Source organism: Lactuca sativa, chromosome 1 (genome assembly GCF_002870075.4).
Source record: "Lactuca sativa cultivar Salinas chromosome 1, Lsat_Salinas_v11, whole genome shotgun sequence".
In the NCBI taxonomy this organism is placed as follows: domain Eukaryota; kingdom Viridiplantae; phylum Streptophyta; class Magnoliopsida; order Asterales; family Asteraceae; genus Lactuca; species Lactuca sativa.
The window spans coordinates 51470666-51498360 of record NC_056623.2 but is presented as its reverse complement, the minus strand read 5'-3'; positions in this window follow the sequence as shown (position 1 = coordinate 51498360).

Here is a 27695-nt window from a genome sequence, read left to right as displayed (position 1 = left end):
AACACGTGTCACAAAACCGTGGTGCTACATGTCTGATTTTCGAGGTGTCATGTCACCTTGACTCTTGGAGGAGGGAAATGGTCAACTTGCCATGTGGCGCTCTCTGGTGTTTCCACGTCATCAGTGCGCTCTGGGGACTTTGTGCGCCTGGTTTTCCTGATTTTTGAAATGGCGTAACTTCTTCATACGAGTTCCATTTACGATGTTATTTATATCCATGGGAATCTCTCGGTGAGATATATAACTTTCTTTTAGATCCCAACAGCTAATTCTCACTCTATCAAAAATTTATATTTTTGAAAGTCTTAGCTTGTTAGAGAATGATGCAGAAAGCATAACTCTTACATACCGATTCTGTTCTCGATGTTCTTTATATTGAGGGATTCCTATTGATGAGATCTTCAACTCTCATTTAGATTATTTTCCTAATAATCTACCATTCTAGAATTCAATGTTGATGTGCACAATGATGCGTTGAATCCTAGAAAAATCATAACTTCCTCTTATGAAGTCAGATTTGGACGTTCTCTATATGCACGGATTCGCTTTTCCAAATACTATGAGTTTCATTTAGATCACTTAAGCTAATAAGCGACCTATCTTTAATTCACTATTTACGACATACAGTTCGAACGCGAAACTCTGAATGGTTGTAACTTCTTCACTCGAAGTCGGACTTAAGCATTCTTTATATGTACAAATTTCTCATCATATATACTATAACTTGGTTAAGATTATTTACCCCAAATAATATCCAATTTAAAAGTCATTATTATGGATTATAATAACTTATTTGTCTATCCCGGATTTGCGGGTATTACATTATCTTAGACCCAAAATCTAACATTAAAAAACTGTGATTTTTTACAGAATATCAATGACAGAATCTGTCAGGGACATGAGTTCCAAATTCGGGAAATTATACAAGTTTTAGGGCAATGACTTTCATTGTTAGTAAAAGAAAATGCACTTCCTTTTCACCACTCTGAAGGTTGTTTACATTTTAAGCACTCTTGTACCAGAACAAATGGAGGATGAACCCCTTGAACATACCATAAGAAGATGCAATTGCATTTCAACACTGCTTATCATCTACAAACTGACAACTCGAGTGAGCGAACCATCCAAACTCTTGAGGATATGCTTCGGGCATGTGTATTAGATTTTTGTGGGAGTTAGGATACCTACCTTCCTTTAGTAGAGTCATTCTACAACAATAACTATCATTCCAGTATTGACATGCCTTAATTCAAGATGCTATACAGGAGGAATTGTCAGACCCTTATTTGCGGGGGTGAGGTCGAACAAAGAGTCATGGGGAACATCGAGGTGGTGATTAATACAATGAAGTTGATTCAGTAGGTGTGTAGTAGGTTGCAAACCACACAGAGTCGTCAAAAGAGTTATGCAGATCGACGTCCGTATGATACTGAGTTCCAAGTTGGGGACTTTATGTTGTTGAATATGTCACCATGAAAGGGTGTCATTCAATTCCGGAAGAAGGCCAATTTGGGGCCTCGATATATTGGACCGTTCAGAGCGAATTGCTTGGGTGGGCAAGGTTGCATACTGATCCGATCTGCCCGAGGAGCTCAGCTAGATCCACAACTATTTCCATATTTCTAAGCTTCAAAAGCGTTTACTGGATGAGTTAACCATGGTTCACTTGGATGCTATTCAGGTCAATGAGCATCTAAACTTTGTGCATAGACCAATTTCTCTTTTAGAAACAAAGACGAAAACCTTGCACAACAAGGTTATTGGACTGGTGAAGGTGTGGTGGCAGCACCGTAAGGGTTCTGAGAGAACATGGAAGCCTGAGGAAGATATACATTAACAATATCCTAAGTTAGTTTAGCAGTGGATTTAGAGGACAAAATCTAATTCAAGTGGGGGAGAATTGTAACACATGTTTTACTGATGCCCAGTACATCATATTTTTTTAATGTATTATAATAATAATAATAATAATAATAATAATAATAATAATAATAATAATAATAATAATAATAATAATAATAATTGGGTACATATAAGTCTAGGGGCTAATGTGTAATTTTTAGAACTTGTGATGTTAAGAGAATTCAAATTTGGGTGATTTCTGCCAGCATGACAGACCCCAGGGACCAAATTTGCCAAAAAAACCCAAACTATCCTTGTCTCCTTCTTTGGAAAACGACACAACAACAGAGAAACATGAATGCATGTTTCATTTTCTTCCTTTAGGCAAGCAAAACTCGATCTTTTTTAAAGCCATTCGATCCTAACCTCAAATGCTCATACCTCGACCAACATAAAGCAAATCTCGACCTTCTTTGAGCCCAAAAAATAAGAGAAATGGAGGGAGAAAGTAGGGTTTCAGCTAGGGTTTTTAGAAGGAAGAAGCAACCGTCAAGCTCGTTTTCGGCCACCCCAAGGTTTCTTCTTGCTTTCCTTCGATCCTAGTATGATTCCTAGCCTTTTTGTGACACCCTGATTTGGGTTGTTTCGTAATTCAGGATCGTGACCCGAAGATTAAGTATCATAAGGCTTCGGACCTTGGTAAGGAGAGGTATAGGCCCAATTTGGTGGTGGATAATGTAGATGGTGGGTACCGAGTGTTCGTTTTTGTTTAGGATCCCAAGGGCATATCGGTAAATTGATGGTGTAGACCTTTTATGAATTTTGGATTTAAGTTCATAAAGTTTTAAGGAAAGAGAGATTTCATAGGATGGTAGAGCTTCCCATTACCTTTGTGTGGATATAACGATCGTCAGAATCGGACCTAGAATAAAGAATTCATGGCTTTCGAAAGTTTGGAGATTTTGGGCTAAGCCTAGTACACTGGCCTACAAGGCGTACTGTAACATCCATAAAAAATAGGCCAAATTTAAACTTTTTAAAACATTTAGAAACCAACAGTTATGACTAGTTTGTTTTCAACACAGTTCTATATTAGAGTATCCCAGAAACATAGTCATAAAAAGTGAGGAGCTGTACGATCACGCCTTTGCCTTGCCACGATCCCCTGATGTACCTAAAACAATAAACTGAAACTATAAGCCCGAAATCTTAGTGAGTTCCCCCAAAATATCGGTACACATACAGTCCGCATAACTATAACAGCAATATAATATCATAACATAACAAAACAAAACATCATGTACTGGGTCGACAGCTTTACAGACTGGATTACCCCTGGGCCCACGGTGTGAGTCTGGATTGCCTTACGGGCCCACAAATCACATATGGATTGCCACCGAGCCCACAATATGAGTCTGGTAGGCCCTACCCGACCCTCAACTCGTATCTGGAATGCTCCCGAGTCCTCAGTATGTGTCTGGCATGCCTTACCCGATCCTCAGCTCATATCTGGAATACTCTAAGGTTTGTTGGCTACCGCACGGAGCAGTACAACCTCAAACCATCCCACATAACATGTCGACATGTATCATAACTAATGCACATACATATAATCATACAGTATCACAGGTAGTCCTACAGGTCTACCCGACTAGCATATCAACTGGCATATATCACTAACTCAAACTCTACATATCAATAACTACTAGGATATCAAATCCAATGGGCCGGCCTTGGTGCCTTAGACCCCGTGATATTTGCATAATTAGTCATATGTTAGCATACATTTTTATTCATTTTTAGCTAATTATGTGCATAATGTGGACAATAGGTACTTAATAATGCTTAAATTTTTTTTTTTTCAGTCCAAAAGACATGCTTGGAAGTAAAGGGGGACAAGGAGAAGCAATTAGAGACCAAAGGTTGAAGAATGAAAGAATGACACACTCCTACTCGGCGAGTCTGCGAGCTTACTCGGCGAGTACCTAAGAATATTCCATAAGATAAGTCAAGACTCCTGGTCAAACGCGGATTCCATGCACCTACTCGGCGAGTCCGCGAAGCTACTCGCCGAGTAGCCCCTGTTTTGTGATAATTATAAATAGCGAACATTTATCCGAATGGGGGAGATTTTCTGACTTTTGGGAGCTGCATCTGCGAGCTTACTCGGCGAGTACCCAAGAATATTCCATAAGATAAGTCAAGACTCCTGGTCAAACGCGGATTCCATGCACCTACTCGGCGAGTCCGCGAAGCTACTCGCCGAGTAGCCCCCGTTTTGTGATAATTATAAATAGCGAATCTTTATCCGAATGGGGGAGATTTTCTAACTTTTGGGAGCTGCATCTGCGATTGAAGAACCCTTGGAGGAGCTGAGAAACCCTAGTTTTCAATCCTTTGAAGAATTAAGCCAATTTAGGTGATACATTCCACTTAATCTTAGAGATTAATCATGTTTAGCTTAGTTGAACTTTTTTTTGTGTTTGTTTTTACTGCAACTATGAACTAAATTCATTTTGTTTCTGTTTGGGAAAGACCAAGTAACTCCTATGGTTTAATTATTACTTTTTGATTAATTGTTTATTGGTGATCTTATTAAATTAAGTTTGTTAAAGAACCTTATGCATTAATAACAACTACTTTCTGTTAATTGGAAGGCAATTAAGTTGCATGAAGATCTCTTAGTTGTTAACCTCATATGTTATGTGAACACTTTATCATATGCCTAGGAATAATGAATATGAAACTAGGATTAATAAGAGAATGGGTAAATTAATGTGTGAGTTTGTTTGAGAAACCAACAAACAAGAGGTTAGTTGAAACACCAATTTGATTAACCAATTACAAATCTTATTTAATTCAAATAAATAAACTAGGGAATTAATTAGTTTAAACACTTGATCACTGCTTGAATTGATTAATTGTCTAAGGGTTAGTAGCAATGAACATGAACCTAACCACTATAGTTGGTAACCAATAATAATTGATCTATCATTTAAATAACCATAGGAGTGAATTGGTTGAACCTAAACAGAAACCCTTTATTAAATTTGGTGAATTTGTCATTTGCTTAAATTGTTTAGTTAGTTAAGTGCTTAAGTGTTGTGTTTAAGTTTCTAGTCTTGTAAAACTAAAGAAAAACCCTTTTACTTTTATTACTTGCTTAGTTAAAATTAGTTATTAGATTAATTTTCGTTCCCTGAGTTCGACACCCTACTTATCCAACTATACCACTAAAAGACAGGTTCACTGCCTTTGTGTGCTTAATTTATTAACTAAAAGTAGGATTAAAACTAGTGCATTTTACATACATCACCCCTTAGTATAGTGAGGATAACTCACCTGACACTGCTGAAGTCCCACAGATAAAACTGCAGCTGCTGGTTGACAGATCCCCAAACTGTCAACATCAAACAATACCCAATTAATAATTGGGTTCTAAGCCCAAGGTCCAACTCACACTACAAAAACCCAAAAGCCAAATAATGGGCCAAAGCCCAACATATGGCCCGATTTTCCAATTTGGGCCAATACCTCTACATGGTCTTACCTTAAGGCCCATCCAATTCCCATGGCCCAGTATCACATAATCATAAAGGTCCAATTATGGCCCATCTATGGCCCAATTTTCCAAATTGGGCCAAGTCCTCACATGGGTCTTATCCTAAATCTCATCTAATTAGTTTGGTCCATTAACTTGTTCTTGGATGGCCCACCAATAGTACAATCGCCACAACCCAATAATAAGGCCCAATTCAAGGCCCGAGTGAGATTAGGGCTTTCACATGAAATGATGATTAGGGTTAAGTGTTTCTTACTTAATCCATTAAGTCCATTATTTCCTTAAGCTAGTTTGCCAATGATTATTAATTATTATTTATGGTTAATAATTAATTCTCGTGTGTGTCCCAAACGATTCCCACAATTAGGGTTTTATTGGCATTATGGTTTTTCCAACCTAAATACTAGCCCATTTATCAATTTGTTGGGGCTTTAGGTCACTTAGGGTCCATTAGACCCATTAGGGTTTTCAATAAGCCCATTAGGCTTCATTGGGCCCATTAGGGTTTTAGTCCCTCGTCCAAACGTCCCAAACTAGTCACGATCCAACAAGGCACACCGCCACCCGATACGACGGTCGGTGGCAGCAACCACCACCCTACGGTGGTGGTTTGAGTTTCTTTTCACTATTTTTCTTTCTGGTTACATTTTACAATGCTAAAACCCCAAATAATCACACACACACACACTAATACAAACACACATAGACGACAACCTAATGACGGCCGACGGCGACACGTGGTGGCGGTGGCTCTTCCCGAGGATTCTGACTACACACAACACTTCCACAGAAAACACACCCACATATAAGTCTTTCCCGGAATAGTTGCACCTCCACCCTCTTGGTGGTGACAGGAGTGGTCTTGCAACAACAGCCACCACCTCACGGTGGTGGCGGCGGTTCCTTGTTTCCCAGCCGAGTAAACACCACACATACTTGAAAAATACAATCTGAAGACTGAAGCATTCCCTAACTCAGCCACTACAAGTGGCATGCAATGACCGGAACCCAAAAACGATGGCCAAGACACACCATCGATCTCATTCGATGTTCACGACGTCAGGCCACCAAAAGAACGAAGAAGATGGTGTAAATGGGAAGCGATGATCCGATTGAAAGCTCTCTGATGGCTTACGAATCGCACAGTGACGAATGCCACCGATATTCCTCAATTTCGGCGATTCTCCGATGCACATGAAGTCTCCGATGGTGAAGCTGTTGAGGCGTTAGACGGCAAAGGAGCGGCGTTTATGGTGGTTTACGGTTCCACAACGAAGGTAGCTTCTACAAACTCTAACCATTGTTGCTTCGTTCGACCGGTCTCGATGGTCTGCTATGTACAGCTCGAAGCCCGGTCTCGTTTGGTCCTTGTTGCTCACGGTGTCACCGGCAGCAGATGGCGACCTGGATTGATTGGAATCGTGAGTAGAAGGGAGGTGGTGGCTGGGGAGTCACAAGGTGAAGAGGGTGACGACTCAATCCAAGAACGATAGGGTTAGGGTTACGGAGGTGGTAACCTTATATACCCGGTACCTTAAAACATATCCCCATATTAACATAATCAATCCCTCATTCCTTATTTTCTTTCAAACGAGTCCAAAATTTACAATTTAAACCCTGAATATTAAAATCCATTACAACTTAGGTACGTAAATTACCAAACACCCCCCTATCTTCCATAATCTCTTCAAATGAAGTCCCATAAATTACCAATTACTCCCTGCCTTCATAAAAACTTACAAATCTAGTTTGGAACTTACACTTTTAACCCTCAACTTCTAAAATTCTTCACAAATCAGTCTGGGACTTACATTTCTTAATTTATTTAAATAAACAGGGCGTTACATGTATGTCGGGCGTACTAACTCGTATAGATCGCGCCTGGCTTGGAGTATGCAGGGCGTACTCCATTCAGGCGCAGACCCTAATTTAGGGTCTTGGACCCTATTTAAAGTCATTAACTTATGTTCAAACCCTATTTTCTCTAGCCTCCATCCCATTAAACCCTAAATACGAAACCTTAGCTTGTTCTTGGGTGTTCTAGCACTTTGGTGGTTAACTTTTGGTGTTTTTGCTCACTTTGAAGAGGAAGGAGCTTGGTGTTCAAGCATTGGTTGGGGTGGAGATATTAGATCTAGAGTCTTCATTCCTTTTTCTAGCATTTGAAGGTATAAAGTTTCTATCTTGGTAACTCTTCATGTTAGATATGGTCTAGGGCTTGTTTTGGGAATATTTTGGTCCCTTTAGTCATCCTTGTGAGTATGGGCTTCTCCAAGAGCTTAGAATGTTGAATCTTAGCAGTTATGGAGTTGTTAGTGCATAAAAATGTCATCTTGATTAGTTTGGATGAACCATGTAAGAGTTGGTGTTCCTATTATGAATATAGATGGATAAAAACAACTGTTGGGTCCCATTAAGACATAAAAAGAAGTAAAGTTACCAACTTTATGTGTTAAGACATCATTTAGAATCAGATCCGAGAATTTGACTTAGTGTCTTAACCATTTAAGCACTTAATGGCAAGTCTTGGGCCACTACGGAGTAAGTTGGGCATACTCAGCTCGTACGCAGCACGTATTGGCTAAAGCAACGTACGTTGGGCGTAAGTATGAGTACGCAGGGTGTACTCCGCAACGTTGACTTTTTCTATTTGGGCCATATGTGGACTAGTAGGGTTTTGGGCCTTGTTAGGCCAATGGTCTTTCTGTCTCGGGGATATTATTAGGCTTTGGGCCTTATTGGATTTGGTCCCATAATGGACTTTGAGCCTCCGTTAGGAATTAGGATCATATTGGGCTTTTGGAGTCATTGGGTTGGGCTATGGTTATTGGGCCAAGTGAGGAAAGGGTAAAATGGTTTTTTACTCTGGGAGTTGGATATATTAATGAGGTTCTTATTTATGGTTTATGGCCTAATTATTAATTGGTATTTTATGTGATTAAAGCGGGGATTTTCCGGATTAGCAGTCCGAGCATTTATCTAGTGGTTTCAACAATTAAGGTGAGTTTCCTTCACTGTATCCGTGGGTCGAAGTCACCAATGTTGGCCCACTAGTTTATGATGTAGTATGATGATTGTCTTCATGACAACTTTCAGTTATGCCTTTATTTGCTTGATGACTCTGTGATTGTAAGACCTCAAATTGTAGACCACATTTTTCATTTTTAATTTACCAGAAACAAGTTTCATAAACCAAGTTATCAAACACATAATTATCCAAAACAACCATTATCACAAAATATCAGACTTTCTCAAACTGTCCCGGTAACGATCCTCTCAGCGAGTGTGTACAATCATACATTTGCCTTTGAGAGGTCCTCAAAAGTACCAGAAACACATAATCAACAACTGTAAGCACGAAGCTTAGTGACTTCCTCAAGATATCACATACAACACAACATAGATAAATATATATATGGGTTATCAGTTGTCCCTGTGGGTAACAACACACCCTATGGGTTATCAGCAACCCTGAAGACTATCTGCAATCTCAGTCACACATAACAACATCATACAGAATAATAGTAGACCCTGCTGGTCATCATAAATACAACTATTCTACCACATAGGTAAGAATAAGTGAGGAGACTCACCTTATACTGACTACAAGTAAATCTCACTCCCGAATTTCCAAAACTAGACTCCGCCAAGTCAACGAAATAATTAACCCTAATTAAGATTTAAGATCCAAGCTCAACTCACGAGTCCAAATCCCATAAATAAGTCCTCTAAAGGCAAAAAAAAAAAAAAAAAACGATTTTTCCCTTCTCATGGTCAAAAACCCTAAATCTTGACCAAAAGTCAAAAGTCCAGGAAAAGTCAACCACCCAGTGCGTACGCTGGGCGTACACTTCCTTATGTGGTGCATACAATGCGAATAGTGACACATCGGGGATGGAACGGGCTAAACGGGGAGTAGCCATGAGTACGACCAACGCACTTTGTCTGATTCCACTTTCACCAACTTTGTGTCTTAATCCTTTAAGACAACTAACCCAAATTCAGATCTGACTATCCTAAGGTGTCTTAATCCATAAAGTCGTCGACTTTAAGCCTTTGCATTGCTAGGAAGGACCCAATGCAACAAACTTTAACTTCCAACACGCTCTAAGCTATGATACTCATGCATGAGCCATAGGGAATTGTTGGATTAGTGTCTAAGTCCATAACTATTTTGGTATGTACTTGACCCGATGGTCATGGTCCTTTTGGGTTGCCTTCACCAAAGCAACTTGATATGATGAATTATGGAGAGAGAGGAATAATTATGATTTATTAATATATTATGAGAATAATATATTAAAGGAGAAATCATGTTGTTTAATTAATATTGGTCAATAATTAATTAAGAATTAATTTTGTGGCTAAAAGATAATAATTAAACTTAAGGGACTAAAACTGTCAATTGTATGATAGTTGAATATTGGGCTAATGGACTCCATAGAGGATGGAGTGGACGAATTCTATGGGGAAACCCATTAGAAATCGTCCAAGGCCTCTAAGGAGGGAGCCCATGGGCTGCTTAGGGCCTAAGCAGTCAAATTAGGGTTTCCTTGTTAGATAACCCTAATAGTCTCACTATTTAAGGATCCCTAGGGCACCAAAAACGTGGCTAAGAGTCTCCTTAGGGTTTCAACACGTTTTTGGGTGCCTCCTCTCTTCTCATTCTTCATCCTCTTGCTCTTGGTGTTTGTGAGCCATTAGAGGAGTGACACTTGTGACTCTAAGCTTTCTAAAGCCATTACAAGGAGGATTTGAGATTTTTGTTGCTACATAACAATCAAGGTAAGATCTAAACCCCATTCTTATGTTAATATTGATTATTACATGCTAGAACTAGGGTTTAAACTCTGGGATGAATTGCATGTACAATAGAGAAACCTAGATCCAAGCTTTAGGGTTTGCATGAGCACATAGGATGTTCTTATGGCTAAAACCAATCAGTGGTATCAGAGCCATGATTGGTTTCTATTGTATTAATTTCTTGATTATTTTTTCAAGCTTTAAAATCGTTTTTTTTTTGTGCCCCTGACTGATGAACTCGACGAGTTCCATTGTGGACTCGGCGAGTAGCTTCAACTCGGCAAGTTCATAGTGGAACTCGACGAGTTCGAGCATCAATTAGAGCAGATTTCGGGATTTCTTGCTGTTTTGCTTGAGGATACTTGCCTTAATTACTTTGGGTTATTAATATTCGAATTTTGTCATATATTTGAGTATATCCTTGACCAATCAAAAGATAATTACCATTTGATTGAATGATAATTTCCTTATATAATAATAATTGATTATTTGAATTAAATTGGTAAATTGTCTTGCAAGTAATATTGACTAGGTCAAATTTAGATAATCATTAAATTAAATTGTTTAATTTAAATTATTTGATATTTGATCCTTTGTGTTTTGAAAAGTTTCAAAACTTTCCCTCAAGTTTTGGAATTTAAATTTTTGATTAAAAGGTTTGATTTTGAAATATTTAAATTCTAAACCCTAATGATTTGAAATGTTTCAAAACTTGCCCTCAAGTTTTGGAATTTAAACTTTAATTAAAAAAGTTCAATTTTTTAAAATGTTAAATTCTAAAACCCTAAGTTTTGAAAAGTTCAAATTGCACCCTTATGGTTTTATTAAATTAATTAAGTGTATAATTAAAAGAGAGTTAATAAATTCATAGTGATATGGTTTACATTTAATTAAATTAAAAGTATAGTTTATTCAATTAGACCACCTAGTATTTTAAAAGTGTAAAATACACCCTTATACTATATATAACATTAAAAGTCTAATATTATATATGTATAACTTAAACTGCTAGTCTTACCGTTAGTAGGCCTCATTCACGAAGCCGATATATAAGGGGGGAGGGGGTATAAGGTTATGGCCTATAAAATGGCCGTTTAATGGGTGTCCACTCTCACCCACCGCTTCCTTGATTGGTGGAGGGTCGTTAGCCGAACGGGTAGGATAGGGCAAACCCTTTCCATTAAAAGTATAATGAAGTATAAAGTAACTAAATGTTTTATACAAAATTCTCAATCTTAGTTACTTTAGGCAAAATTGAAATTGATGCAATTCCATGAAATTACACTGTTTACCCTTGCGAAGACATTAGTGGAGCGTCTGTGGTTAACCGACACACTAAATGGTTCTAAGCAAAGGTAGCAAAGGGTGACTTAATGTTTGTTATAGTTCGGTGTAACGTGTGTGGTTAACCGGCACATCGAATAGGTGATTGTAACATTGGGGGCACCATGTAAGTTTGCATGGTTATTCACACCCTGTTTTGTGATCCTCGGCATCCCAGTCACAAATCGAGGGGCATATCGAGATTTAAACATGCCATTGAAAAGTTCAATGAATCTCAAAGGATCTAGGAGTTTTTGAATACATTTAAAACTTAATCTCTTTTTCATTTTTCATGGTGGAAAATTAGTGAATCGTCATTCACTTACCTTCAAATGTTTTGCAATTTGGGTTACGGCATCTCTCTCCCAAGTTGTGGAATATTGTGTTGGGTCCTAGCCTTAATATCTCATTTGGGTGATTTATTAAGGACTCAATCAATCAACTAACTTGGATTTTCTCCCGTTTTGTAGATGTCAAAGTATGACAACTATGGTCTTCCCAAATCCCGTGGAACAAGCTTTCCACATGAAGATGATATTCCACGATTTGATCGAGGAACACGAGATCATGCTTCACTTCCTCCACCTCCTCCTATTGTTCTCCCTTACCCACAAGTTCAAAGGCTTGAAAAGTTCAAGTTCACTCAAGCCCTTTTGGCAAGTAGACATGACGAAGGAAAGTCAGTGTGTGCACACGTCTTAGAGATGAAGTCACACATTGATAAGTTAAGAATGTTGGGATCCGTTGTCTGTGAGGAGCTGGCTGTTGACTGGGTTCTTTAGTCGCTTCCTGACTCATATAGTGAGTTCGTAAGAGAGTACTATATGATGAACCACGACGTGACCCTCATCGATCTCACCTATATGCTTATTACTGCTGAATCAACAATGATTTGGCGCACTGGAAAAGCAAGGTTGATTGGTGGATCTGGCTTCCAGACCTCTATGGATATAGGCAATGGCAACGAAAGGCATGCCATGGTCGAAAAGTTTGATCATAAGAGAAAGGCAAAGTCTGAAGTAGTTCCATGTGCTGTTCCAAAAGAGTCAATTTGCTTTTATTGCCAAGAGAAGTGGCATTGGAGACGAGGCTGCCCAGTCTACTTGAGAGATCTAAGAGATGGGAGAGTCAAGACGTTTGGCTCTATTTCAGGTAAAATCCACTATCTAACTCCATTAAGTTCCTATTCATTGATTCTTAATACATAATGTGATAAGATTACATTTGAATGTTTTGCAGGATCAATGAAAAGAGAGGAAGCTTGATGGAAGAGCAAGATGAGACTGATCACGAAGAAATGGATCACGATCGCATGGATTCGAAGATCAGATTTTGAGCCTAAAAAGTTATGATAGAGTTGTTAGGAATATTTAATTACATAGATTTTCAGTTGATTTTGCATTGTAAGGACATGTTTTCCGCTGCTTTTATGAATAAAATAAATTTTGATTTATCTTATTTATGTATATCCTTGCAATGAAATCGTTGTGAAAAATTGATGTTTGTGTAAATGGATGAGATTCTTAGTTATGTTATTTATGGTAGTGTCAAAATTTTCTAAGTAAGAAAAGATTCCCATCACCCAGGTTTCAATTGGACAGAAACTTGGAATCGTATGATTTGAATCATGTGATGTATGGAAATCTTGGTACGTAGGAGATTAAGACTAATTCCTTGATCACACAGGTATGTGAGTCAAGTAAAGGACTAAAGGAATAGAACACAATGTTGTGCACTAGTCAAGTCCACCGCAAATAACAATAAAACTATTCGCCATAATTTACTAAAAGTCTAGTAAATGTGGTTATGCTTACAAGATTAAGTAGAATTCTGAATCGTTGAAAAGGTTTCAATGAATGGCAGAATGAATAAGAAGAATCAATGAAGGCAGAAAGATAAAAAGTTTCTTAAATCTAAGAAAAAGGGAGAGTACTTTTGTATCGGATTTTGTGATCGTCTTAATGATTAAGAACCGTATCACAATTGATCCTCTAAGGACATCTTAGTGCACTAGTATGGCTAAGAAGACGAATCGGAAATTGTTGAAATGGTTAAATCAAAAGGATGAGTCACACTTCGTTCCAAAAACAAGTCTTAGAATCGTATTACAAGATTACGAATTGAGTGATATACACTCATCAAATGTGAAGTAGAAAATTGTTTTTCTTTATCTTGCATGTTTAAAATTGGTAAGTTGTGATGTCTTGTAGAAGACAAGGACCAACTAAAACCAAATGTGTGCAATGTTTTGTCTTGATATAGACACACACTAACTCTTGGATATTTGTTTATCAAGAAATGTTTCTTGATAAGAGAATCTTATATGTCAAAAGGTCAGTGGGAGTCTAAATGATCTTGAAAAGTTTCGAGAACTAATCAAGAGTAAACCTATTGTTAAACACTAGCACACGACTTGAGGATAGTAATCTATCGTGTTGACAAAGTTTTATTTCTATGCCAATCCAGTTGAGTGATTATGCATATGAGTTCTATGAGTTCTCAATAGAATGCATAAGGCAAACACCTTGTTCAATGAAACTACATTGACTGGCATAGGTGAGCTGCTAGATAACTTGGAAGCAATGGTGGGACCCATGATGGCAAGAAATTAAGAATGGACAAGTTCTGTCCATAAGAGGTTGAATTTGCCACAAACATTATCTTTCGATTATGGTAATGGCAAATTCACATGGATAGGAACACATACACCATAAAATCTAAGTGTCATAAGGTTTCTCTCCTTCATGGAAATGATTGTGAGGAAACACGTTCACTAAGAGAGATTTTAAGGAGATAGCAACTATGTAAATTGCGTTCTCAAATTCAATTATGATTACGGCATCCTTTTTTTTCATAGTTCGAATTGTGAGATTTGGCAATTAGTATGAACATTTATGACTAAGTAAGATAAGTTCTGAATTAGTTTAGACACACATATGAGCTGTCTAAGGAAAGGTGTGTGATTTTGAGAAGCTTAGATAAAGGTTTATCGAAGCATATCGTATTAGAAACAATGAACTTTGGAAGTCAATAAGTATTGATTCATAGAAGTTTAGTTGGTTCCTAAATAAGTGTCAAAGCTAGTGGGAGCATAAGGGTTATGTTGGAATGAATATAATCATCATGTTAGTGGGAGCATGATTATTATTTAAGTGTTGCAAGTTGGCAATATTAATTATAGAAAAACAAAATTTCACTTTGCAAGGTTGCAGGGGTTGAAGAGATGTTTTTTTGCTATAATTAAGGGAGAGAATATTATGCTTCATTTCAAATCTAAAGGCTTAGATTGTGGAATTTTAATAAATTTAGTCAAGGATACATAGTGTGTTCTCAAATTTCGATTATGATTATGGCATCCCTCTTCATAGTTCGAATTATGAGAACGTGACACATAAAATATTATGGCAGAAGATTGATAAAGTATCATATCTTTATGTAAGACATTATGCATCGCGTTCCATACGCTTCGGGTATAGGATCGATTGCAAATGATATAATATTTGACCATTCTAAAATTTTCCAAATGTCTAGCGCATTAAGAGGGAAAAAGGACTAGAATCGGTTTTGACTAAAATAATTAAACAACTATCAAAGGACGATCCAAAGTTCGCTGAAGATTGGTTGCTTGTGAGTTGTTGGAAGTATGGTATTGGATGGACCATATCGACATTATTATGAATAGATAAGATTCTATTATGAATGAGTTCTCATATGGCAAATATGGAAATGTTTCCATATTGGGAGTTGGATATTGAGAATCTATGTCTAGATTAGAAACTTTTATGCAAGAAGGATGTTCAAAGGAATGTACTTTGAGTGAGAGACATCATATCTATAGAATTGTTTCTGATAGATATTGGCCAAGTCTTGAGGATTTTGAGCTATGACTTTACGAAAGGATCATTGCATAAAATGTTAGAATCTAGCATATTATATAAGTGGCAAGAATTTGATATTCTTATACTTATGATAAGGATTGGGAGTTGTGAAATGAGTATGATTGGAAATGTGTTCATTTGATCTATTTCGCAAAGTAAGGACCATAAGTAAACATAGTATGCATGCTGAGAGCATGGGACAATTGTTGTTATAATTCAAGTAAGAAGTTGATTACCTGAAACAACAAATAATGAGTAATCAATATGGTGTTTAAATAAAATGTTTATTTATACCCAGAGTTTGGGGCCATATGGGATTAGTATTATTCTTGTGTTTCACTTTGCATGTTTTGACTTCCTGAATAATTAAATTATTTCAGAATAATCAAATTATTCGAACGGACTATAGTTGTTCATATGTTAGAAGTAGATATGAATGAAGACTGTCGTGAATTGGTGTGTGGATTATCTAAAGTGTATTAGACATAAGCAAATGTTTGTTGCAACGTTCATGAGTGCTTATGAATATGAGTTTGAGCATTGGATTAAACCCACGCTCACTTGGATCACTTCATGGATTTTATCACGAGTGATTGGTGAGACGATAACATCTTATATTCTTGAAACCGAGATGTGTGAGTTGTATCTTGCGAGTCGGTTACACATTGATAATATGTAAACGTACCAGTAACTTGGTGTCATAAAACATATTGTTGTGTGTGATTCGGTGAGTGAGTGCAAGCAAGCATTGAATCAAAGTTTATCCGTTCCTTTTATCCAAAGTAGGATGAAAGCGATATATGTGGGCCCTTTGATGATTTAGTGATGACATCCTAAGCGCTTGGCCAAGCTGGGACTAATTTGATGTGTTCAATTATAGTTTGTTGTCAGTCGTCATAAATCAGAAATCAAGAAACAACACATAGACAGAAAGAATGATTTAAATCCATGTCTCAGTCTATACGATATCTAGAATGGAGGAATATATGATCCCTTATCTAAAGGACGCGTATCTGATAAGATCAGAGTTGACAGCGGCTTTTGAAAGCTACGATTGCAGATCAGGATCTGAAGTCATACGTAGAATAGTTATTAGACTTATCCAAGTGGGATACTGTTGGATTAGTGTCTAAGTCCATAACTATTTTGGTATGTACTTGACCTGATTGTGCATGGTCCTTTTGGGTTGCCTTCACCAAAGCAACTTGATAGGATGAATTATGGAGAGAGAAGATTAATTATGATTTATTAACATATTATGAGAATAATATATTAAAGGAGAAATCATATTGTTTAATTAATATTAGTCAAGAATTAATTGATAATTAATTTTGTGACTAAAAGAGATTAATTAAACTTAAGGGACTGGAACTGTAATTATAAGATAATTGCATTTGGACTATGGATCACCTTGGAATAATAGGTTGGACGAAATTCTATGGGGAAACCCATTAGAAATCGTCCAAGGGATATTCTAAAAGGGTCCATGGGCTGCTTAGGGCTTAAGTAGTCAGATTAGGGTTTCCTAGTTGAAAACCTAATAGCCTACATATATATAGTACCCTTAAGCCCCAAAAACGTGGCTAAGAGTTCCACTAGGGTTTCTGGACGTTTTGGGCAGCCTCCTCTCTCCTTATACTTCATCCTCTTGCTCTTGGTGTTTGTGAGCCATTAGAGGAGTGACAATTGTGACTCTAAGCTTTCTAAAGCCATTACAAGGAGGATTTGAGATTGTTATTGCTACATAACAATCAAAGGTAATTCTCTAAACCCTAATTTCAGTTTATAATATGTTAGATCTAAGATTGTAAGTCTTGGATACATTGCATGTACAATAGAGAAACCTAGATCTAAGCATTAGGGTTTGCATGAGCACATAGGATGTTCTTTTGGCCAAAACCCATCAATTATAAATTGAGGTATTTTAGGAAACTACCGCTCGAGCTCTGGTTGATTGTACACACTGCTTCACTGGGTTTTTCTCCTGTAAAAATCTTCATTTACTTGTTGAGTTTTTATAAAACTTTTCCAAATCCTTAGTTTGAGTTTGAAATCACCCTGAGGTTTATCTAAACCCCTCAAACCAGGGATCTGATACCAAATTGTAACACCTCAAATCGTAGACCATAATTTTCATTTTTAATTTTCCAAAAGCAAGTTTCACAAAGCAAGTTATCAAACACCTAATTATCCAAAACAACGATGTAAAATCCCGTTATTTTCCACTTGTAAAGTCAACCAAAGTCAAACTTGGGTCTACTAAAGTCCTCTTTATTGTTTGGATTTTTATTAAGGTTAGAATAATAACCTTTGCATGTTAAAACCCTAAGAATATTAGGTGTTTAAAACGGGAATAAGTTGGATTCGAAAAACTTCGCACCACCTTTCTTCTCCTTTCCATTCGGACCGTGAACCAAGGCCGAGGTCAGGCTTCGGGCCGTATACGAGGTTCACGACCGTGAACCATTTCGGACCATGAACCCCTTCCATATATATATATATATATATATATATATATAGATATATATATATATATATATATATATATATATATATATATATATATATATATATATATATATGTTTTGGCTGATTTTAATTGATTTCTACACTTTCAAACGAAAATTCAACCCTTTTCTCTCAAGTATCATCAGCGAGAACACCCTCTCTCCTCAAGAACATGCTAAACTCATCCATTCTCATCATATTCACGCAATAATCACTAGTTCTTCATAGGATCTAACAGGTATCATTTCTTGATCTTGTTATCATTTCAAAAACATTCTTCAATCTTCTTATTCTAGTCTGAAACCCGTTAATTTCACTAGTTTTCACGAAGAACACGCAAGGAACACGAAGAACACCCGCCCAAAACCTTTGGATCTTCTTAGAAACTTGCTTAGGATCTTCAGGTGTTCTTCATTCATCAAGAACATTGGGTCGTGAACACCCATATGGGCCATGAACACATATCAGCCTTCTATTTTCGATTCTAACACTTCTTCGGTAAGTGTTTCTTACACCATAGGTTGTTTCCTATATACCTATATGATTATGAATACTAAATTTATACATAATTATATCATAATATGCTAAATAGGACTCGTTTGTGCTTCGAGATTTCACTTGAAAAACTTGCTATCCTATATCTAATCATCAATCATACCACTCACAAAAGGTGAGTTCATACTCCCCGTATTTTCATAGTTTTTACAGTTTTAAGGGGGGGGGGGGGGGGGATACAAGTCTAACACAATGATTTTGTGTTACAAACAAATGGTTTCAAAATATCTCACCAAAATGGATTTCAAATATCTTCAAATCAAATGGTTTCAAATTGTGTTAAAATGACATCAAGTCACCAAAAGTATTTCAAAATGTTAACCTCTTTAAATTATTTTATAAACGTATATTTTTCCCTAAAAATCATATATATATATATATATATATATATATATATATATATATATATATATATATATAAGATTTAAAAGGCTTAGGACTGATACCTCACTTTATTTCCTTTTCCTTATTTGGGTGTGGGCTTAGAGTATCGGTTACTTGTTTGAATGTCGTTTAAAATTTAGTTATATCTATTTGTATATGTATATAAATATAAAAGTGATTTCATTCAGTTTCAATACCCTTTATAACATGTCGAGCAAGGGGTTGCATTCATGAACAATTACTATTAATTCAGAAAGTACATATAAATTATAATATGTATAATTTATGATTCAAAGAACACTAACTCACAATTCAAGTATACTAGAGTACACTATTTTTAAAAGAACAAGGGTTTGATTCAAAACTAATCAAGGGTATACATTTTACAAATACATTTCAAGTATACTAAACCAGTAGCATACTATCAATCATTTATTCAGAATGATTGGATTTTCACTGCTATTATACACGTAACGTCTATATGCTTTTTATGAGACAGTAGATTCAGGTTGTTTCTTTATTTAAACAACAAAGTTAAAGTCCTGATATTATAACTAGAATCTCCATTCGGGGATCGAAACAAGTGTGTATAGATCTATATGGGATTGACAACCCCACACTTAGACTGCTAGCTACGGTCTGGCATACGCGCCTACGAGTGACAATTGTTATCAACAGCTTTGACGCCTTCAAAGCCTTGTTTCAGGCCATCTAGTCATATTATGGTTATATTAACTCATTAAAAAGATATTATCAATACGGTTAATGTATAATTAACTAAACATGAGTACATTTTAAAAGTACTAGTTTACAAAGATACAATTTACAGTATTACATTAAAGTTTACAATAACAACTGGTGGAGCCAGGCACACTCACTTTTACAGGTTTTACAAAGGCATACAAATATAGAACAATGGTTTACAAACAGAACGATTTTATGTAACTAAAACTACTTTTCATATACATCAGAAAATATAGGATTTTCTGGAACAGTTTACACATTCAAAGAACAGAAAACAAGCTAATGATTTGGGAACACCTCATATGTCAAGGTATGAGTCATTCCTTGACTACAAACCTCAGTGAATCCTTGTATTACTCACTAGCCATTCTCGATGATGTATTCATGTGCAAGTAGTGATTGATGATTAAATGACCGTGAGATATTTTGAATGTCACTGTGATGTAGTAGTAACTTACTTATGTAATGATATTTAAAATATGAAGCCAAAATAGGATATTTCACTATGTGGCTATTTTGGCGGCTCAAGTTGGTTGTGGCAGTGAACCGGTGAAATACAACCCATTTAAGCACCTAAAAATATTGGTGTCTTATCTACCTCATAAATGCATATCATTCGATTGGTAAGTAATTTGCTTCTAGGTTTTTTTATGAATCGTAAATTAAGTTTCAAATTAATGTAGTAATCAATGTACAATGATCACAATCGATCTCTTAGTTGTTTGTTCTTTAGAAGCACGTTAGGAACTTGATTCGAGGAAGAATGATGAATTAAAAATGCTGGGAGCTTTGAATTTGGTATTCTTGGTTGGCTTCTTGCCTAATTTCTAACAATGATGACAGTTTTGTTATTAACAAGTGGCCATAATTTAATTACTTTGACTGATTTTGTCTAAGGAAATTGGGTTTACGGTTTCATTTGTTGGGAAAAAAAACTTTGTGGGTTAAGCATAGGCACACAACCGAGAAATCCAAGATCACTTACAATTGGTAAGGAACGAATGGCAAAGATAGTGCAGCGTTGGAGGATTTAAGATACAATTTTTGGTCAATCTCATAATCAATTTACATAATAATACGTTCACAAAAATAGATTAAAAATATTGCTACCCGAAAACAGAGCAAAAAGTTTGTGTATATGTGTGTGAAATTCACATGTTTTTCGCATGTCTATTTTCTGTTTTTAATTGAGGCATTTCTTTTTGGTGTTTAGTTCGTGAGGCTCTTATGCTACCCTGAAGAAACCACAATAATATGTTTTGTGTATGAGTGCATATATGTTTAAAATTTCTAGTTAGTAACTTTTTGAGAAGAAGAAAGGCATATATATATATATATATATATATATATATATATATATATATATATATATATATATATATTCAAATGTTTATAGCAACTATTGTGTGCATTAATGCACCAATAGGAATTGAGGAATAATTAAATAATTAAAAAATGGAATAAGGGTAATTATGTAACTTTAGAATGATAATTAAAATAAAATCCCTTAATTAATGAGAATTACCATAAAAATCTCTTTGACCAACTACTTAACCTAGCCCTAAATCTAACTCATCATTGTTTCTAATCCACGACTTCTGCTTCTTCTTCTACAATCAATCGATCGTTGGTCTGAAGGCAGTCAGGTTTATTTCTTAACTCATCTTCACGCCGATCATACCGCTGGCTTGTCTTCTCGTTGGAAGAAAGGTCCACTATTTTGTTCTTCCATCACTGCTAAGCTTTTCTCCCCCAAATTCTCCGGTTTCGATCTCTCATTGCTTCGAGTTCTCGAAATTGGACAATGGTACTCGTTATCTTTGGTTTCACTGTGGTCTGGCTTGGAAACTAGGGTTGAAGTTATAGCCATTGATGCCAATCATTGCCCCGGTTAGTCTGATTTGGATTTGATTCAATTCATTGCTCGTCACTTTTTTGATTTCAATTTCTCAATACATTCTGTTCATTATTGAATGAGTGCTTGATTTATACTTTGACTTCCAATTAAAAGTTATCAGTGGTGAACTATGCAACTAAATAACATGGTAATGTATTCTGGAGTCTGGACCATTTTGTTTGGGCAGGATGATTTACTAGTTGAGGTATAATTGATTTTGATTTTGGTTTTTTCGTCTCAAAGCTCTTGTTTAATATGCTTGAACTTTTGACAGTTTTCATTTTGACATTTCTTTGACAGATAAATTGAAAAGTTTTGCTTGTTGATAGATTGAAGGTTTTTTCGAATAAACTGTAACTGGAACTGCTTCAAGCACTACTTGAATCCAAAAATTTAGCAACTTTATCCTTTCCTTCCATATCTCCCTGCATATGTCAAATATGTAACTGATGCAAGTTCTTGAGTTTCTTGTATAGATTGATATGTAACATTTATATTCAAAAGGTTTGTTGTTTCTTTGATTCGAGTTATTCTTTTTGTATGTGGCAGGTGCAGTTATGTATCTATTCTGTGGTGATTTTGGGAACATGCTTTACACTGGTGATTTTCATTGGGAAGTATCAAGTAAAATTTCAGAGATAGGAAAGAACATGTTCATTTCCATCTAGGGAAGTTGCTGCTCAGCAGGTGATGTTCTGTTGTTATTAGAGTAAATTACAAAAGTGGTCCCTGACTTTAGCTGATTTCTTGCAATTTTGATTCCAAAAAGTTTTTTCTTGCAATTTTGATCCTTACTTGAGTTTTCTATTAACTTTTTTCCCCTTGTTCCAAGTAAAATGATTATATTTTATTCTGCAAGAATAGTTTATTCTGTAAGAATATTTTTGTTGTATTCTGAAAGAATTGCAATTAATTATTTGTATGCTTAAGGTGCAGTTGTTAGGATGATGCAGGAATGATGAGGAAACTTATGAAAAAAGATATATGATACTTCATTCTCAAAGAATGAAGAAAAACAACAATATTCTTTCAGAATTTCAAGATTCAACATCCAAAAACAACAATATTCTTTCAGAATTCAAGAAGAAAACATGGCACATGATAGTACTCTAGCGGAATGTTGTTATTTTTTTTAAGAATGTTATTCATTTTTGTTTATATTCTTTTAGAATTTTTATAACTATATTAAAATGTATAAGACTTTTAGTCTGTAAGAATATGTATGAATTTGTATTTAAGTTCGGATGTATAAGAATATATTAGAATGTTTGTTATTTGAACATCTTATTCATGAATTTTGTTTTTCTTCAGTAATATTCTATTAGAATACAATTCTGAAAGAGTATCATTCTAACAAAAAAAATATTCTGATAGAATAAAATCGGTAAAAATTGAAATTGAATTAATTAAAAAATTCAGATTTTTTTAAATTAGGAGAATTAATCATTCCTAAAAATCCGAAAATTTCCTTTTATAAATGTAGTTAATTGTCCAAAATACCCTTTTGATAAAAATTGTGTGATTATATGATACATGTTACCCTATTGTAATATCATAGACCCTCGTATCATGATTGTTGATTCTATTCATCCGATGGTCCAAATCTGTGCATTCTGACACACAATAGTTACTGGAAACAATATAACCTAACCCTATATATATATATATATATATATATATATATATATATATATATATAGGGAAATGATCAAATGAGAACACTTAAAAGGTTGAGAACGCGAGAACAGATATATTCTTTTATGATTCCATGTATTCATTTGTGGATAAATGATAAATTTTTACGCACAATCAACCTGAATATGCTTTTTCTCTTCAATTGAAATTAAAGACGTGAAAATTTATCATTTCTCCACAAATGAATACATGGAATCACAAATAAATATACTTGTTCTCGCGTTCTCAACCTTTTTGGTGTTCTCATTTGATCCTACTCCTATATATATATATATATATATATATATATATATATATATATATATATATATATATATATATATATATATATATATATATATATATATATTCAAAGATTTCTACTTATTTTGTGAAATATGTTATAAAACTTTTGCATTCAAATTATTAATCTTTTATGTAAATTGATAAATTTTAAATCCTTTCACTGTCCCCAAATATGTTTGATACCTTTAAACATAGATTTTAATGGAATTAGATGGACTCAAATTCCATCCGTCTATAACCAAACTCATTTTCATATAAAATTTTCCATTCCAATACATATGGATTCGCTAAAATCCATGAAATGTTATAATTAAAGTGCTCAAGATCGGAATTTTATATAAGTTCGTTTTTTTCTTTACAAGATCGTGATTGTAAAATCCTACCAAGAGCATTTTAAAACATAAAAATTATATTTTCGGCTATTAGTTAACCATTCAGTTTATAATAAGTGGTTTGAACATGAAAAATACATCTTTAATACATTATTTAACAATAATCAATTCAAAAGTGGTTTTGTAGGATTCATATTGTACTTAATGAGTCCAAGACAATATTAAAATGAAAAAGTAACGTATTCCTACTTCGATCTCCCCCAAAAAAAAAATCTCGTATGATTGAAATCGATTTATCTGGATCGGATCATAAGATCTTACGATCAGAATCATGATTTTAATAACATGGATTATAATGGACATTTCAAATATTTTTTTTTCATTGTGCCTCAAAATCCAATAGCTACATTAAGCAATTAATGCGAGTTAAGGAGTTAGCTAGTAACCTGGCAGCATACCAAAACCAAGACGATCCTTTAATATGCGATCAAAGTCCGGTCCAAACTCTTGTGCCACCTCCTCTGCTTTCTTGTTTCGAGCTTTTGTAGCATCTTCATATTCTGAACTTGCCTTCCTATACATATTATGAAATTCCAGTAACTGTTTCCTTGTTCCATCAACCCTTTCCTTCAGCGGCCCTAACGATTGTTCTAAGGCCATGAACTCTTTATGTAAAGGCTCGTTTCCAAACTTGAGCCTAGCAACCATGTTTAGCCTCTTGTGGGCCCACGTGAGATCGAATCCTAAACTCTCCAAGTCTTTAAAATCTTGATGAAAGCCGGTTATCTCCTCCTCCATCAGTACATCCACGGATGACTCCATGAAACGTTTTATGGCTACATGGAGTTCATTCAAATTACCCAACCAAAACCGTGTAACACGAATTTGAACCCGTTGAAATGTGTGTGGGTAGCAGTGCTCAACAGCCTCGAGAAGCTCTTTCACCTCCCTACCCACAGCAATCCCACGCCATAAATCTACAGCTCCATGAGAACCCTCGGGTGTCTTCTTCTCAGCAGGAATGTCCGTTTGCATCACCGTATAAGGATCTTCGGTCTTGAGTGTTGGTTGCGTATCAAGACATGCCGAGCTTCTTTTGCTTGCTGCAGACGTCGTCTCTCCTACTCTTTTACTAGAATTTTGTGTGGGATCATCAAGCTGTGGTTCTTCGGTTTTAACAAGGGACAAGTTTCTTTGTAGTAGAGAAGACGATTCTGAAACTTTTTTAGTGGACCGAGTATCACGTCTAGTGCTGACCATTATTGTTGGTTGTGTGATGGCTGAGCTTCACTAAATCGGTTCTTCTTGTTGGCTTCCTTGGAAGTATGATTGTATATGCAGTGTAAAAGAGAATTCGAGAGACTGAAATTAATGGGTTGAAAATAGCAGTGACTGGAGGTAGAGGAAAGTAAGCTTGGAAATTAAAGCAAAGTGGAGTAACTAGGGGAAGTTAAGGGGACCTGACCAGAGAGATCATTATCTTCAATGGGGTGGATTAATTACTTGTGAAAAAAATTGGGTATAACACTATAAAAGAGAAAAAGGAATATATGGGCTATTATAGAAATATACAGCCAACAATTTTCGTATCCTGACAGAATAGCAATGCAGCATACACGCTTTAGTCTAAACATTGAAGGAAAACAAAAATAATTTGAAAATATTATTTACACAGCACATTTTATTTTGTTAAAAGAAAATACCTATATATGAAAAATAATCAAACACGGTTGTTGCGATTTTATATTATTGGTTTAGAATTTAGACATCATATTTTATTTTGTAAAAAGAAAGTATTTTTTTGTTAGAAAAAAATAATAAAATCAGAAAAAAAGTATTGTTAATGAAGGAATTTTGTTAGATTTTCTTTTTAAAATTTACATATATTTTCAAAAGAAATCAAAATATTTCGATGTCAAATAATCTAAAAAGTACGCATCTTATCTTACGTCATATAGAAATGCCATATAAACCGAAAAAACTCACATATGAACTATTTTTATCTTATAAAAGTTGGGTTGTTTAAACAAATACAATACACATAAAAAGAACAAAATTGTAAAAAATATATATATGAAAGAAAAATCCAACAAAATATTATGTTTAACTTTTTCTAATTTCAACAGTTTTTTTCTACGGAGAAAATATTGTGTTTAACAAAAAAAATATAAAAAATTGTCTTTAACAAAAAAATATAAAAAGTTGTTATCGTGGTCAAACTAGAAAATGTTTTGTAATATGACGGTTTTAATTGTAACATCTCGATTTTCAAGTATTTACATTTAAACCCCTTAGTATGAGAATAGATTGCATTTTGGCCCTTAGTGGCATTTTCGTAAACTCAGGCCAAGGCTTGTTACGTTGGGTGTACGTGTGCGGGTCTTAGTATGCTGGGCGTACACCGCGTACGCAGGTCGTACATGAAGGATCCTCAAACCCTAATTTTTAGGGTTTTGTCCATATATAAACATCATTAACTCATCATTTCTCATTTCCTCTTCAACCTCTACTTGCCATTTCGTCCATCTAGAACCCTAATCCACCTTGAGAGTGTTCTTGAGCATTTATGGGTACTTTTGGTGATTAATAAGGAAGGGGAAGAAGAGAGGACCACCTTGGAAGAGTAAGACACATTAGATCCAGAATCTCATCACCATTTGACATCATTTTAATGTAAAAAGCTCTGAAGTTGATGATGATTTGTTTAAGATCTTGTTAGCCCTAAAGTTGTGAACATTTTGGTCTCATTAGCTTGGCATTTTGGAGTATGGGTTACTCTAAGTCATTTGAGCGGTCCTTTTTGGACATTTCAGAGTGTTGTTGTGCATAAAAATATGATCTTGAGTGTTGTTTTTAACCTATGCATGTGTTAGATGGTCTTATTGTATGACATCCCCAAAATCTCGGCCAAAAAATACCGTTTTAAGTTATGCTTTTAAAATAATTTCAGAGTAAATCCTTTTAATTTAAAAGAGTTGCGGAATTTGTTCCCAAAAAACAAAATATGATAAAATAATATTTACCAAAACATTTCACAAAGAATTGTATTTTCATTATATAATCAAAACTCGGGATGTCATGTTCCGATACAGACACAAAAGCATAAACGGTAGATTATAAGCTTTACAACAGTTATATACAACTACAGGCCTATAAACAAAACAACTTGATTATTCATCCATCTTATACTCTCGCGCAACTACCTGTAATACAACAAAACTGAGTGGGTCGGGCTTGGGAGTCTGGTGAGCATATAGGGTTTTCAACCCACAATAAACAATTATATTACATTTTACCAACCAACAATAACCCGATTACTCATTCCTGTTATCCTCACTTTACGTCCCTAAAACAACATCTATTATAAGGGACCTAATCTAGGAATTCCATCGGGATGGACTTTACCGCGAGGGGTTTCCTCAGCAATAAAAGTCCTAAGGCAACCAGGAGGGAGATAGAGTACACCGGTGAACACATCGTTCACAACACCTACAGGTTATGAGTCTGTTAGCGTTCCACAGGACTGTCTAGAAAGAGTCTGTGGTCGTTATCCATACTCCGCTAAATAACTAGATCAACAACAACAACATCGAGGCCTCTCATCTGTTTATCACACATCAACTATCGACCCATGTTCTACCCTTCATATTAGTAGATAAAAATATATATATATTATATACATAGTTTAAAACCTGTATAGCATTCTCATTCAATACATATTCCAAACAACAGATGAGACACACACATAACACGTATTTCATAGAGAATAAATCATATCTATGAGATAGAAGAAAGTGAATATACATTCACACATATAACAACAAAATATACACATAACACGTATTTCATATAAAATACTTCATAATTATGCGTTAGAAGAAAGTAAC